The sequence below is a fragment of the Physeter macrocephalus genome, chromosome 7 (genome assembly GCF_002837175.3).
Source record: "Physeter macrocephalus isolate SW-GA chromosome 7, ASM283717v5, whole genome shotgun sequence".
Classification (NCBI taxonomy): domain Eukaryota; kingdom Metazoa; phylum Chordata; class Mammalia; order Artiodactyla; family Physeteridae; genus Physeter; species Physeter macrocephalus.
In genome coordinates this window covers 26932141-26946536 of record NC_041220.1, presented here as the reverse complement: position 1 = coordinate 26946536, position 14396 = coordinate 26932141, and the positions used below count along the sequence as shown (strand labels likewise).

Here is a 14396-nt window from a genome sequence, read left to right as displayed (position 1 = left end):
TTGATTTCTAATCTCATAGCGTTGTGGTCGGAAAAGATACTTGATACGATTTTAATTTTCTTAAATTTACCAAGGCTTGATTTGTGACCCAAGATATGATCTATCCTGGAGAATATTCCATGAGCACTGAGAAGAAAGTGTATTCTGTTGTATTTAGATAGAGTGTCCTATAAATGTCAATTAAGTCCATCTTGTTTAATGTGTCTTTTAAAGCTTATGTTTCCTTATTTATTTTCATTTTTGATGATCTGTCCGTTGGTGAATGTGGGGTGTTAAAGTCCCCTACTATGATTGTGTTGCTGTCAATTTCCCATTTATGGCTGTTAGCCATAAGAATTGAGGTGGTCCTATGTTGAGTGCATAAATATTTACAATTGTTATATCTTCTTGGATTGATCTCTTGATCATTATGTAGTGTCCTTCTTTGTCTCTTGTAGTAGTCTTTATTTTAAAGTCTATTTTGTCTGATATAAGCATTGCTACTCCAGCTTTCTTTTCATTTCCACTTGCATGGAATATCTTTTTCGATCCCCATTTTCAGTCTGTATTTGACCCTAGGTCTGAAGTGGGTCTCTTGTAGACAGCATATATATGTGTCCTGTTTTTGTATCCATTCAGCCAGTCTATGTCTTTTGGTTGGAGCACTTCATCCATTTACAGTTAAGGTAATTATTGATATGTATGTTCCTGTTACCATTCCTTAATTGTTTTGAGGTTTTTTTGTGTAGGTCTTTTTCTTCTCTTGTGTTTCCTGCCTAGAGACGTTCCTTTAGCATTTGTTGTAAAGCTGGTTTGGTGGTGCTGAATTCTCTTAGCTTTTGCTTGTCTGTAAAGGTTTTAATTTCTCCATCGAATCTGAATGAGATCCTTGCTGTCAAGAGTAATCTTGGTTGTAGGTTTTTCCCTTTCATCACTTTAAATATGTCATGCCACTCCCTTCTGGCTTGCAGAGTTCATGCTGAAAGATCAGCTGTTAACCTTATGGGGATTCCCTTGTATGTTATTTGTTGCTTTTTCCTTGTTCCTTTTAATATTTTTTCTTTGTATTTAATTTTTGATAGTTTGATTACTATGTGTCTTGGCATGTTTCTCCTTGGATTTATCCTGTATGGGATTCTCTGTGCTTCCTGGAGTTAACTGACTATTTCCTTTCCCATATTAGGGAACTTTTCAACTATAATCTCTTCAAATATTTTCTCAGTCCCTTTCTTTTTCTCTTCTTCTTCTGGGATCCCTATAATTTGAATGTTGGTGCGTTCATTGTTGTCCCAGGGGTCTCTAAGACTGTCCTCAATTCTTTTCGTTCTTTTTCCTTTATTCTTCTGTGCAGTAGTTATTTCCACTATTTTATCTTCCAGGTCACTTATCCGTTTTTCTGTCTCAATTATTCTGCTATTGATTCCTTCTAGAGAATTTTAAATTTCCTTTATTGTGTTGTTCATCATTGTTCGTTTGCTCTTTAGTTCTTCTAGGTCCTTGTTAAACGTTGCTTGTATTTTCTCATATTCTATTTCCAAGATTTTAGATATCTTTACTATCATTACTCTGAATTCTTTTTCAGATAGACTGTCTATTTTCTCTTCCTTTGTTAGGTCTATTGGGTTTTTACCTTGCTCCTTCACCTGCTGCATATTTCTCTGACTTCTCATTTTGCTTAACTTACTGTGTTTGGGGTCTCCTTTTTCTAGGCTGCTGGTTTGTACTTCCTATTGTTTTTGGTGTCTGCCCCCAGTGGGTAAAGTTGGTTCAGTGTGTTGTGTAGGCTTCCTGGTGGAGGGGACTGGTTCCTGTTTTCTGGTGGATGAGGCTGGATCTTGTATTTCTGGTGGGCAGGACCACATCCAGTGGTGTGTTTTGGGGTGTCTGTGAACTTATTATTATTTTAAGCAGCCTCTCTGCTAGTGGGTGGGGTTGTGTTCCTGTCTTGCTTGTTTGGCATGGAGTGTCCAGCACTGGAGCTTGCTGGTAGTTGAGTGGAGTTGGGTCTTAGCATTGAGATGGCGATCTCTGGGCGAGCTCTTGCCAATTGATATTATGTGGGTCCTGGAGGTCTCTGGTGGTCCAATGTACTGAACTTGGCTCTCCCACCTCAGAGGCTTAGGCCTGACACCCGGTCAGAGCACCAAGAACCTGTCAGCCACATGGCTGCACTGTTCATAGGAATGCAATTTAGTACAGGCACTACTGAAAACAGTATGGAGAGTTCTGAGCCATTTCTTGGGAGTGTGCTTGTAATGAACAGCTGTTCGGAGAGAGGTAATGTTTCTTCTTCAGACAAACAGGAAGCTTGCTAACCTCTCATTGTAAAAGCAGTGGAGTCCTCAAACTCAGTGTTCCTCAGTGCAATACAACCAAGTACATGCATAGCACCCAACTGAATCCCTCTGTGTCATCCCAGTGGGAACTCCAGATTTCTATCTGGTATGATTTTTCTTCTGACTAAAGAACATGTGTTAACAGTTCTTGTAGTCTTGTAGTAAGATTCTGAGTGTGATGATTCAGCTTTGATATGTCTGACAAAATCTTTTTTTTTTGCCTTTGTTTTTGAGAAACATTTTTGCTGGGTATAGAATTTTAGGTTGACAGGGTTGCAGCTGTTGTTGTTTCCCTAGTACTTTAAAGATGTTGCTCTACTGCCTTAACTGTATTTTTCCGAAGAGAACTTGGTCTCATTCTTATTTTGTTCCTTTGTGTATAATGTGCCTTATTTCTCTGATTGTTTGTCACATTTTCCCTTTATCAGTGGGTATATGTCTTTTAATTCTATTATGCTTTGGTATAATTTTCTTCATGTTTCTTGTGCTTGGGGTTTGTTGAGCTTCTTGGATTTGTAGGTTTACAGATTCATCAAATTTGGAACATTTCTGGCCATTACGTCTTTAATATTTCCTCTCCCCACCTCCTTTGATGACTCTAATTACGTATCTTATCTATTAAGCAACTTGAAAGTTTCCCACAGCCCACTGAAGCTCTCTTAATTTTTTTCTTTTTTAGTCTTTATTTTCTCTGTATTTTATTTTAGTTTCTATACCATCAAGTTCACTAATCTTTAATTCTGCAATGTCTAATCTGCTCTATCTTATCTCAGGTATTTTCTATTTCAAGCATTGCATTTTGCATCTTGAAAAGTTTGATTTGGGTCTTTTAAAAATCTTTCAAGTCTGTACCTTACATTCTTGAACATATGGAATATAGTTACCATAACTGTTTTAATGTCCTAATCTGACAATTCTACCATCCATGCTGATCCTGGAACTATGTTTGTTCATTGATTTTTCACCTTATTATGGCTTATATTATCCTATTTCTTTGTAAGCCTGATAATTTTTTAAATTAAATTCCAAACCTCGTGATTTTTACTTTGTTAAATGCTTAATATTACATTCTTATAAATATTCTTGAACTTTGCTCTGAAGTTTGGTTAAATCACTTGGTAACAGTTTGATCTTGTCAAGCCTCCTGTTAAACCTTGTTAGGTGAAACCAGAATCACCTTTAATCTAAGACTAATTTCTTCCACTACAGAGGTAATACCATTGTAAATACTCTGCCTGATTTTCCTTGAATTATGATGTTTTCCCTCTGGCTGTTTGGAACATGAACTATTATTGGACCTGTCTGAGCTCTGAGTATCTGCTCCTTTCAAGTGGTTCTTTCCATTTCCGCAGATAATTTCTCCACAGGCCTATGCTACTAAATATGAAAACTTGAGGGGGTATTGCCTGTGGATCCCCATAGCTCTTTCTCTGTACAGCTGTCTTTTCCCCAGGACTCTGCTTTTTTAACTCCAGCTCTTGGCCTCACTAGACTCCATGTGTCTCTCCTCGATTCAAGGTTACTGCCTGGTTCTGTTTGGATTCCCTTTCTTTGCACTGCAGCCTGGAAAATATGTCTGGGCAGTAAGCTGGGACTGTCACGGGGCTCACCTTGTTTGTTTTCCCTCTCTCCGGGACCAGTGTCCTTTGCTTACTGAGTTGATGTGCAATGCCTGAAAACTTCGTTTAGTTTTTTTGTCAGCTTTGTTAAAATAATATAGTATTAACTGTTTAGTTGTTTCAGGAAGGGTGGTCTAAATGGTCCCTTTTACTCCATCTTGGCCAGAAGCCAAAGTCTTATTTATTTATTTATTTATTTGGTGATATTTTGGATAACCAATTCAATTTCTTTAAAATTTTAGGATATAATCTATACTTGGTGACTGTTTTTATTTCTTTTCAGTTTCTTCTTGTCAGCCAGTGATCATGTTGTTCTGCCTCCTTGGACTTACTGCTTCATATAATCTATACCCTCACAAAATAGTTGGCAGGTTTTATTTTCCGTTTTTGCCCTTCATTATGAGTAGTGATCCTAATGAATTCTATTCACATTTCCTTTTGTCATATCAAGCCCTTTCCTCTCTGTCCATCCGCTTTTGTTTCTAGAGCTGTACTCAGGCCTTCTTCCCTCCTCTGCGTTACTCTGGGGAACCCTGACTCTCAGAATGTTTTCCTTCTCCTGCTCGGACAGCAACAGTTACTTCTTTTGTTTATGCTAGACAGTGTGTTAAATTTATTTGGAAAACACACAAAAAACCCTTCTTCTACTTTTTTTTTTTTTTTTTTTTTGCCTAGAGGGTAGCACCTGGCTGCCATGTATTCTGAATATATGGATGGGGAAATTGGCAGCAGGCTTTCAATAACTGCTCCTGTTTTCAGCCCTGTGTGGTATGTGGTACCCCGCTGCTTATCACACCTGGCATCCTGAGTCTATCACCCTCCCACCTCTGAAAGGCAGGATGGCTCCCTCCTTAGCAGCAGCCCCTCCATATTTCTTCTGGGCTGTGCCTTTTCCTGGCTTGCTTTATTGAGCTGCATACTTCCACTCACTTTCCACCCTCTAGAACTGTGTTGAAACAGTTCATCCATTGATAAACTCCCTCTTGTTCTTTTCACTGCTCTGTGCTTACCCCTCTTCTTTCAACTGGTGTATTCTTTTAATGGGATCTGAGGAACGAGAGGAGATAAATTCATATGCTCAGTTTGTAATCTTGACCTGAAACCAGTTGCTATTTAGTTACTAAAGCCAAGGATTATTTTTTTTTCTAGAACTTACATTTAATTTTTTAATTCGCGCTGTTGACCAATTCCTTTTCCTGAAACCATGTCTTTCCTTGTTTCTGTAACTCCAATCTCTACTGATTTTTCTCTTATTTCTCTGGATATTACTCCTCTGTCTTCACTTTCTCTCTACATCTCTTTACATGTTTTTATATCCCAGATTTATATCCTTGAGTTTCTTCTCTGCTTACTGTACCTATTGAACATTTGCACATGGATATCTACCTGTGTCTCAAACTCAGCACACCCCAAACCAAACTTGCCATCTTCACTCCAGTATCTGCTCCTCCATCCACCTGTACCTCCTTGATGAACAGAACTTCTGTGCCTCTAACCACCCAGACAGAAATTTAGACACCATCTCTACTCCCTTTTCAGATTCAGTTGGCCATCATGCCTTGCCTGTAACATCTCCTAAATAGTTTTCAGATTTACTCACTTCTTTCTATTCTCTCAACTATTGCTTCTTTTATTCCTATTATTTTTAATTTTTATTATAGAAAAATTTAAACACAGTAAAATGTACCTGCCACTCAGTGTCAACAATTACCAACATTTGGCTAATATTGTTTTATCATTCCCCTGCACCCTATTTTCTCCTCCATTATTTTAAAACACATTCCAGATGTCATATCATTTCATCTGTAAAAATTTCAGTGTGTCTTTCTAAAAGGAAAAGATATTTGAAAACATAGGCACAAAATCTTTATCATCATAACATAATAATTCCTTAAAATATATTCATATATCCAGTAAGTATTTATGTTTCCTTGTTGTCTCATAATTTTTTGTTTTTACAGTAGATTGGTTCAGATCTGGAACTAAGCAGGAACCACATGATGTATTTGGTTGCTATGATGTAACTGAGTCTCCTTTAGTTTAGAGGTTCCTCCTCCCTTTTTGTTTTCCCTTCCCCTTTATTTATTGACTAAATCAGGTCATTTGTCCTGTAGAATCTCCCACATTGTGGATTTTTCTGGTTACGTCCTCATGGTGTCATTAAACATGCTTCTCTATTTCTGTATTTTCTGGAAACTCATATTTAGATATAGAAGCTTCATTAGAATTTTTGTAAAAATCGGGATTCCCTGGCAGTCCAGTGGTTAGGACTATGTGCTTTCACTGCCGGGGCCCTGGTTCAACCCCTAGTCGGAGAACTAAGATCCTGCAAGCTGTGCGGTGTGGCGGATAAAACAAAACAAAAAGAATTTTTGTAAGAAAGATCCATAGATGGCTCCTATCTATGGATAGGAGGGGCATATAATGTATAATGTATGGTTGTTTCTCTTTTTGTAATGATATGATTTTTCAGTGGCTTAGGGTGTTATTATTCTAATCCATCCATTTAAAAAAATCCCTATAACCTCTCACTTAGTGGTTTTAACAGCTATTGACTATCATTGGCTAGGTCTGTTATTATTAGGAACCTATATTTCTTACCAGCTTTACTGCAACAACTTCTTAAGATTGCCACTATAATTTTTTCCCCTAACTTGACCCCATTATGCACACTGCCACCAAATGGATTTTGGCATACCACAAATCATTTCATATGATTTCCCTGCATAAAATTCTTCAGTAGCTTCTTAGTGAATTCAGAACAAAATCCAAATTCTACAGCAAAGATATATGAGAGTCTTTATCAATTGGTCCCTGCTTACCTGCTGTTATTTGCTTTATATTTATAAATGCTTGAAACTTTCTAAAATAGAATTCTTCTTGAGGTAGACAAAGTTACAAGATGTTGGTTTAACACATATGGGAAATGAGGGATGAGCTGCTGCACTGCTGATATACAGGCAGATGGCAGGATTATTTTCATAACAGAAAATAAGCTTTGAAGAACCAGAGCATCTTAATATTTCACAATATATGTAAATAAAATCATTATTCTGTATACCTTAAACTTATAAAGTGCTGTCTGTCAATTATCTCTCAATAAAGCCGGGAAAAATACTTATAAATAAAGAAAAAAAAAACCCGGGTCTTTGACCACATCAACAATGGTAACGTGGCATCTCAAGGCCATGCCCAAGGGTGTTGAGTTTAGGGCAAGGAAACCCAGGGAAGGGATATAGGAGAAGGGGGCAATGGCTTTTGGAAGAAAGAATAGTTATATTTTTTCCCAGCTTTACTGAGGTAAAAAGTAACAAAAATTCTGTATGTATTAAGGTGTACCATGTGATGGTTTCGTATACATAATAGTTGCACTGTGAAATGATTACCATGATCAAGTTAATTAACACATTCATCACCTCACATAGTTACCGGTTTTTGCCTTTTTTTTTTTTTTTTGGTGTGGTGAGCAAAGTTACATTTTAAAATGTATTGTTTATAAATTTGCCAGAAAAGTATATTGTTTGCCTTGGTTGTGTTACCATTTCAAGCTTCCTTCCCATGATATTTCTCTTCAAGTTATTATGTAGATGTAGATAACTATGATTTAATTAATTAACTCATGAAATCTAATTATAATTTTATAATGAATTTTTTATCCTCATCTACATGTTTTATTTAGGTTCATGTTTAATAAAAATCTCCCAAGAAATATATATTGTAACATCATAATGTTTACTCATCATGATAAATTTACTAGCATCCATACATTTATTCTCTACATCTGTGTCTCTATTTCTGCTTTGTAAATAAGATCATCTATACCAATTTTTTCAGATTCCACATATATGTGTTAATATATGATACTTATTTTTCTCTTTCTGACTTACTTCACTCTGTATGACTGTCTCTAGGTCCATCCACGTCTCTACAAATGACCCAATTTAATTCTTTTTTATGGCTGAGTAATATTCCATTGTATACATGTACCACATCTTTATCCATTCCTCTGTTGATGGACATTTAGGTTGTTTCCATGTCCTGGATATTGTAAATAGTGCTGCAATGAACATTGCATTGTGCATGTGTCTTTTTGAATTATAGTTTTCTCTGGGCATATGCCCAGTAATGGGATTGCTGGGTCACATAGTAGTTCTATTTTTAGCTTTTTAAGGAACCTCCATACTGTTCTCCATAGTGGCTGTATCAATTTACATTCCCACCAACAGTGCAAAGGGTTCCCTTTTCTCCATGCTCTCTCCAGCTTTTGTTGTTTGTAGATTTTGTGATGGTGGCCATTCTGACCTGTGTGAGGTGATATCTCATTGTAGTTTTAATATGCATTTCTCTAATAATTAGATATGTTGAGCATTTTTTCATGTGTTTTTTGGCCATCCGTATGTCTTCTTTGGAGAAATGTCTATTTAGGTCTTCCGCCCATTTCTTGATTGGGTTGTTTGATTTTTTGATATTGAGCTACATGAGCAGTCTGTATATTTTGGAGATTAATCCTTTGTCAGTTGCTTCATTTGCAAATATTTTCTCCCATTCTGAGGGTTGTCTTTTCATCTTGTTTATGGTTTCCTTTGCTGTGCAAAAGCTTTTAAGTTTCATTAGGTCCCATTTATTTATTTTTGTTTTTATTCTCATTACTCTAGGAGGTGGGTCAAAAAAGATCTTGCTGTGATTTGTGTCAAAGTGTGTTCTGATATGTATATATATATATATATATATATCTGATTCTGTTTGCTGTAGAGTAGAAACTAACACAACATTGTAAAGCAACCATACTCCAATAAAAATTTAAAAACAAATAAATATAAAGCAACAACAACAACAGGAAAAAAACCCCATATCAAACATTCAAGGAAGAAATAATATCAATTCTACACAAACTCTTCCAGAACATAGGAGTATGAACACTTCTTGATTCATTTTATGAAGTCAGAATTACCCTTTTTTTAACAAAACCAAAAACATTACAAGAAAATAAAACTATAGGCTGATATTTCTCATGAACATAGATGCAAAAATTCTCAACAACATATCAAATTAAATTCAACAACTTAAAATAATATTATGATACCAAATTGAGTGGGATTTATCCTGGGAATGCAAGCCTGGTTCAACATTCAGAATCAGTGTTATCAATATATCAGTAAACTAAAGAAGAAAATCCATATGATTGTATTTATACAGAAGAGGTATTTGACAAAATTCAACATCCATTTGTGTTAAAACCCCTGATGAACTAGGAATAATTTATTGTTTTCAACCCAATAGAGAATCAACCAAGAGAATAGTGCTAACATAATATTTAATTGTGAAAGACTGAATTCTTTCCATCTAAGGTTAGGAAATAGGAAAGTATGCTTACTCTCACCATCACTCTTATTTAAGATCATACTGGAGGTCCAAATTAGTGCAATAAGGCAAATGAAGAAGGAAGTAAATAATAAACAAATACCATACAGAATGGAGAGAAAGGAATAGACCTCTATCTGTTCACAGATGACATTACTGTCTATGAAGAGTCTACAAAGAATCAACAATAAGGTGTTAGAACTAAAATGTGAGTTTAGCAAGGCACCAGATGCAAAGTCAAAATACAAAAATCAGTTGCATTGCTACATACTAATAATGAACAATTTGAAATTGAACTGAAAACCTAGAAGAGTTTATCTAATGACTGGCCACTCATTAATTTAGTAAAGTTAACTTATTTTTCTTTGTACATGAAGTCATTAAGAAGTTTGGTCAGGATTTGGCATGAATTTTCATAGCCTCCCAAAGAAAATCACTTATTCATTGGGTTGGGCTTCTCATGTTTCAACATACCCTTAGTCTTATTTCAAATCTCTGATGACACAGTGACAACACAACCGTTGTTATATGTGACACAGATTGACAGGAACTATTATTTTCAACAATAGATCTGAAACAGCTTTGGTTGAATTCAGATAAATTGTGGACAGAAAAGACTTGTGTTCTGCATCATGGCATCTCATCACCCCAAAGCATACGTTTAATAAGTTATGAGGAAGGGACATAAAATGAAAGATTTCCTGAACAGGACTGTTGAAGGTGACAGTTAAAGAGAAATTTAGATTTCTTAGAACCCAACATGCCACTATGCATTTCATTAAAACTGTCTGTCTTTCTGAATTTCTTATAGGGTGAACCTATTATGCAAGTAAAATATAGATGTGGTCTGGATATGGTTCAACTTTTGTTTACTTTTAACTTAAATGTTAAATTTTCTTTAAATCACTGACTTGAAACATGGCGAGTTCCTGTCTCCTTATATAGATTTTTCAGCCTATGTTTTGCAAGGTGCATTAAAAAAAATTTACTAGCATCTTATATAAAACACTTTAATTTTTAAAAAAACAAATTAAAATATACATATGACTTTTTAAATGAAACAATACAGGAAGACTAATAAGAACACAAATGCTTCCACCCATACTTCCTGTTCTAATTTCCTCTTTTCAGACGCAACAATGTTTAACCCTTTGGGGTTTCAATTCCTCTTATGATTATAATTAATTGGAATTCTATTCCATTTATATTTAATTTATTCATAATTCATTGTAATATTTGGCTAAATATAATTCTTTATAAAACAACTTTTAAAGACTACATCTTAATTATACCTTATTCCTTATACTTTACACTTTATATTTACTTATTCAATTCAACTGAGTAAAATTTTATTTCTAGATATAAATTCCCTAAATGTAGCAGCATCAATTAGCAGGTGGTATTTATGTGACCTTACAGATAGTTGGCCTTTGCTAAATATCTGCAATTGGTCCTTAATCATGTCTGACTCATAAATGGGATGACGGAATCATGTCTGAATCAGATGGATTCTATCTGCAACGTTCCCTGCACCAGTCACAGTTACAGGGGCTGTGACCGGCCACTATCGCCTAGCCTCTTTTATGCGGCCAGCCCCACAACTCACATGTGTCCCTGAGTCTCCAAGACTCTGCTGATGCACCACTGAACATCCCTGACACTGATTTGCAATCTGCATAATGACTGGAGTTGGTGTCAGTGAGAGGGGCTGAACTGGGATGGAGATCACTTGGGCCCCTGCAGTAGGAGTCACTCTTGTAGATTTCTCATGAAGGCAGGGAGGTGTGTCTAATGAAATTGAGTCTTGTCAATTCAGATTTATTTTGAAAAAATAGTCTTATTTAATGGTAGTGACTTTAACTGTTATTTTTATAGTCCATGCTAGATTTTTTTTCTTTATTAATTGTCAATTTCTTATAATAGCTGAATCAGTTGCAGTGGTGTAATTTGCTAATACATTTTCCTTCGATGGAATTGGAAGGGTGAGCTAATGGGACCAGAGGGTGTGCAGAAATGGTACCTAATTATAAAATAATGGAAAACAGTCTGCATAGTGAAATTACCTCATAAACAGAACGATCACAACCGAGATGATTCAGTAATTAATGATTACATCAAGTAAATTAACTCGTTTGTATCTCAACCCTACATAAATGATGTGAGAAAGTATAATACCTTAACTATGTAAACAATTAATAAATATGGAAGACATTATAAATTCACAGAATTGAAAGCCCACACAGCTATAGAATTAATTACTTCTGTGTGCGTTAGGTGTGTTGGAAACTAAGCATTAATTTTCTGGCTTTGACTCAAATCAAGACCACCCTGTAGGAAAGTTTAATTCCTCAGTGAGTACCTATTTATCATTTAGTGGAATGTTTGGCAACTAAGCCACCAAAACAACATATGCAAATGAATGTTTACTAATGATTGAATGAAAACATGCTCTATTTCTGAATGTGCTTAATTCAAGAGTAATGTAAAAATACAAAGACTTTTTTATTCAAAACAGGCTACCTTAATTAAGATGCAGAATTACTCTTCAAAGATACTAAGCTGTTTACAAATTTGGCAATTTGACAATCTGGCAAACATTTCGTTGAAAATGTGAGCGACAAGTACAATATGAGTCTAGTTAGATCAAACCTAAATATATGATTATTTAAACATTTTCAAATAAACATTTAAAACTTTATCTTATAAATAATTGTCCTGGAGAAAGTGTTATAAAACCTTTATTTTGTAATTTAAGATGTGAATTTGCAGTAGTCTTGTGGTTATTTGGTCTGGAAGGGGACAGATATTTGTGAAAGAATGTTCTGACCGACTAAAACAAAACCTTAGCATTTAAATTTTAGGACCAAAGAAATCATTACATCTAAGGCGACAATATATCTGATTTGATAGAACGTGATATAGTTAAAAAATTATTTGTGTGGTGTGGTTTGAGTCTACAAATTCTTATTCAAAAATCCATGAACTGCAAGTGTCATTTTATTTTCAAAATGGATGGTTTACTTGTAAAGAAATTCTTCAGTTCTTTATTAGAAATACATCTAAATTTTATGTCTTGCCCAAGGGCATGAAATTCTGCAAACATTTTCATTTATTAATAGTTGTGAACACCTGGGCATTTATAGACATTACTGATATTTTTACATGTATAAATTTAGAATAAATGTTGGATATAAGAGAAGGATTTTTAACTTTAAAGTCTATTTGTATTTCATAAGACCATAGGTTCCACAAGAGTCAATGTTTTGCTGTTTTGGTTTGTTTACCTTAAATAAAATATGATTTTTCTATTTAAAACATCTGAAAAATATATTCTCAAATACCAACTAGTTCTTGAAATATATCTGGATAGTTACGAGTGTAAATTAACCAAAATATCAGGATTCCATTTCCTTTAAAAACAGATGATTTTTTTTTTCCTTTTTGGTAAAGGGATGGAAAATTGTGGGTTTATTCTTGGGAGCATGAATCCAAAACATATTAAGCCAGACTTTATTTTCCCTTGAAAAATAATTCTGTCCTAATTACCACATGTGCATTGTTTATTGCCTTTGAAGAATGATTTAATATGATTAATAAGCAATCACCTGAGAAAGAATAGTCTTATTTTCATCCAGAAAAAGTGAGAGGTTCTGTGTGTGAGACCACCCCAAAGGCCAGCACTACACTGGACGATAGTCCTAAAATAAAGTCTTCACTCACAGGGAAAGAAACGTTCAAAAATGTACTGAGGTAGAGCTTCAAGATGGCGTAAGAGTAAGATGTGGAGATCACCTTCCTTCCCACAAATACATTAGAAATACATCTACACGTGGAACAACTCCTACAGAACACCTACTGAACGCTGGCAGAAGACCTCAGACCTCCCAAAAGGCAAGAAACTCCCCAGGTACCTGGGTAGGGCAAAAGAAAAAAAAAAAAACAGAGACAAAAGAATAGAGACGGGACCTGCACCAGTGGGAGGGAGCCGTGAAGGAGGAAAGGTTTCCACACACTAGAAGCCCCTTCACGGGCGGAGACTGCGGGTGGCGGAGGGGGGAAGCCTCAGAGCCACGGAGGAGAGCGCAGCAACAGGGTGCGGAGGGCAAAGCGGAGAGATTCTCGCACAGAGGGTCGGTGCCGACCGGCACTCACCAGCCCGAGAGGCTTGTCTGCTCACCCGCTGGGGTGCGCGGGGGCTGGGAGCTGAGGCTCGGGCTTCGGAGGTCGGATCCCAGGGAGAGGACTGGGGTTGGCGGCGTGAACACAGCCTGAAGGGGTTAGTGCACCACAGCTAGCCGGGAGGGAGTCTGGGAAAAGGTCTGGAGCTGCCTAAGAGGCAAGAGACTTTTTCTTGCCTGTTTGTTTCCTGGTGCGTGAGGAGGAGGGATTAAGAGCGCAGCTTAAAGGAGCTCCAGAGATGGGCGCGAGCTGCGGCTTCAGGGCGGACCCCAGAGACGGGCATGAAACGCTAAGGCTGCTGCTGCCGCCACCAAGAAGCCTGTGTGCGAGCACAGGTCACTCTCCACACCTCCCCTCCCGGGAGCCTGTGCAGCCCGCCCCTGCCAGGGTCCCGTGATCCAGGGACACCTTCCCCGGGAGAGAGCACGGCACGCCCCGGGGCTGGTGCAACGTCACGCCGGCCTCTGCCGCCGCAGGCTCGCCCCGCATCCGTACCCCTCCCTTCCCCCGGCCTGAGGGAGCCAGAGCCCCATAATCAGCTGCTACTTTAACCCTGTCCTGTCTGAGCAAAGAACAGACGCCCTCAGGCGACCTACACGCAGAGGCGGGGCCAAATCCAAAGCTGAGCCCCTGGGAGCTGTGGGAACAAAGAAGAGAAAGGGAAATTTCTCCGTGCAGCCTCAGGAGCAGCGGATTAAATCCCCACAAACAACTTGATGTACCCTGCATCTGTGGAATACCTGAATAGACAACGAATCATCCCACATTGAGGAGGTAGACTTTGGGAGCAACGATATATATATATTTTTCCCTTTTTCTCTTTTTGTGAGTGTGTATGCGAATGCTTCTGTGTGTGACTTTGTATAGTTTTGCTTTTACCATTTGTCCTAGGGTTCTTTCTGTCCGTTGTTTTATTTTTTTA

The 14396-nt window shown here is 37.0% G+C and overlaps 1 long non-coding RNA gene across 1 annotated transcript in view; it reads left to right on the top strand.

Annotated features, from left to right (window-relative positions):
* LOC112065621 (uncharacterized) overlaps nt 1-13196 on the top strand; it is a 25814-nt gene extending 12618 nt beyond the window's left edge. The window contains exon 4 of the long non-coding RNA XR_002892130.3: nt 13018-13196. This is a non-coding gene — a long non-coding RNA (uncharacterized lncRNA). The remainder of the gene's footprint in view (nt 1-13017) is intronic.
* Nucleotides 13197-14396: the final 1200 nt, after the last annotated feature.